Consider the following 2500-nt stretch of genomic DNA (forward strand, 5'->3'; position numbering starts at 1 on the left):
GGTCAGAGTAATTGCCTTTCTGAGAGAAATAATTTTACTTGGCTCGAAAGTTCTTGGATTACGAGATATATGCAAAACATGCTTAGAATCTTTTAGTTTTAGCAAGGAAAACAATAAAAAAGATATTATTAATCAAATATTAACTGGAGACACAAGAACTGTTAAGGAAAAGTTGAAGAATTTGGTAAGGTGAAAGAAAAGGACAATAGGAAATACGAAAATAAGCTGGTTGTGAACATGTAACTTAATAATAAAAAAACATTCTCAAAGAGAGATATTGTGCTCCATAAAATAATTCAAGTTGAACGATTATAATAAAGGTTGTTCAGGCTTCCTTTGAGATCGCCATGTTGAGTACAAAGAGTAAGAATAGCCATAACATTGCATGGTGTCTCATAAAACCAAGTGCAGTATAACTTGTTCTGGGGAAAGATAGAGTGCAAACACCTTTTCCCAAATTTTCTCTGTCAAACGATACGGTCATGACCAGGATCGATGAATTGTGTCTCAAGATATCAAAAATCAAACTCTCGACCAGGTAAGAAGTCCCCCCCGACCCATTTTTTTTTATCTAGTGTGACGAAACGACTGATATCACTCATTTTTTTCAGCTACTGATGTATGCTCGTTTCGTGTTACGCAACGATATAAAAGAGGGAAGTCTATTCTGTCACCCCATGGAAGGTTGCATAACATTAGAAGCTAATGTTTATCATTCATTTACCTTTTTTTTAGGTAAATAAACTTTCTTAGGACTCTCAGGTAGAGATATATACTGGTGGAGCTACACCAGTACTTGGTCTGCAATCTGGGTATCTCACAGAGATGAAAGAAAAAATCCCTCAGTAATAAGTACACACTGCATACTTCATCGCCAAGCCTTTTAGCATCCAGAACTTTTCGTGCTGAAAATGAGGGGCGTCCTAAACGTGGCTATCAAAGAAGTCAACTCCATCAAAGCTGATGACTTGAACAGTCGTCTCTTCAAACTGCTGTATGAGGATATGGAATCGAAACATGAAGCCTTGCCTTTTCACACAAACGTACGATAGCCATCAAAAGGGAACATGACTGGACGGCTTTATTAGCTGAGAGAAGTAGCAATACTTCTAGATTCAAAGCAGAAGGAAGAAGTGCATGACTTATGCTGTGTACGCTAAAGCATTTGTCCACACATTCAAGTTCTGGTAGCCAGGAAACAGAATCAAATACCTCAATAACCTTGTATTCAAGATCTGGTAGCTAAGAAACAGTTCCAAATATCTCGCTAGCCATGTGTTCACATTCAGATAGCATTAAGATCTTGATATATTATTAGATATTAACTGGCATCGTAACATCAATGGGCATTGATGCCATAACATTTTGAGTGTTGTCAAATATCTAAGTAATGTAATTTATGCTTAGTGTATGGACCAAGAAGGATTTTATTTATTTATTTATTTTTTTTTAATCCGGGAGCTAAATCTGTTTTTGGATAAAAGAGGCAGTGGAGGGAAAGAGCAGCTGCTAGAGAGGGCGTGGTGATAAAAATGTTAGAAATACTACTATAAAGAGTACTACTGCAAATAGAAATGTGTACATCAGACTATGCTAACCGAAATTTAATTGTTCATTTCATAATAAGCATACAAAGAAGGAAAATACATTCTTAAATAAATAATCAGCTGCATCCTTGAAAGTTGAAAATTGATAACTTTTACATATTTCTTTATACAACACATTGATATTCATGAAAGTTAAATAAAAATGGACAGTACCTCGTGTTGAGAAATACCACATTAAAAAAATTATATTATCTCTTTTATGGATAATCAGCAATGTCCCCCCTTTCTCTCTCTCTCTCTCTCTCTCTCTCTCTCTCTCTCTCTCTCTCTCTCTCTCTCTCTCTCTCTCTCTCTCTCTCTCTCTCTCAAGACAGGCCAATATGCACACTCAGTCATATGATTAACTAACGGATTGTATAAAAGAGGGTTAATATTGAAGTAAGTATTGCATCCATTTGAGTTGATATTTAAGATGAGTCAATATGTAAAAAATCTAAGGGCCACAAATAGATACAATGTTAAATAGATTCCTAAATTGAACTGAAATATGAATTTTATGGACAAGAAGCAAAACAAGAGGTCTCTCTCTCTCTCTCTCTCTCTCTCTCTCTCTCTCTCTCACCTACTATGTGTTCTGAATTGTTATTAATCGTATGGTAATTAGTTTTGATATTAGATAACAAATGTTTATTTGCGTGTTGCATCAATAACTGTAATTAATACCAAATCATGAAGTATTTTGCTTCTAAATATAAAATACAATAATTGGATTGCTCATGTCAATTTGAATAACAGCGGCGTGGATTATTACGCACTCAACCTTTATTACAATACAGTTAATAATAACAAAAAGGCAATCAAAACATTGGATAACAGTTACAACTCCTAACTAAAATGACAACAGGAATATCGTAAACCTCAAATTCGACCCTTAAAACCCAAGTCGATTGGAG

Source organism: Palaemon carinicauda, chromosome 7, assembly GCF_036898095.1.
Source record: "Palaemon carinicauda isolate YSFRI2023 chromosome 7, ASM3689809v2, whole genome shotgun sequence".
Lineage (NCBI taxonomy): Eukaryota > Metazoa > Arthropoda > Malacostraca > Decapoda > Palaemonidae > Palaemon > Palaemon carinicauda.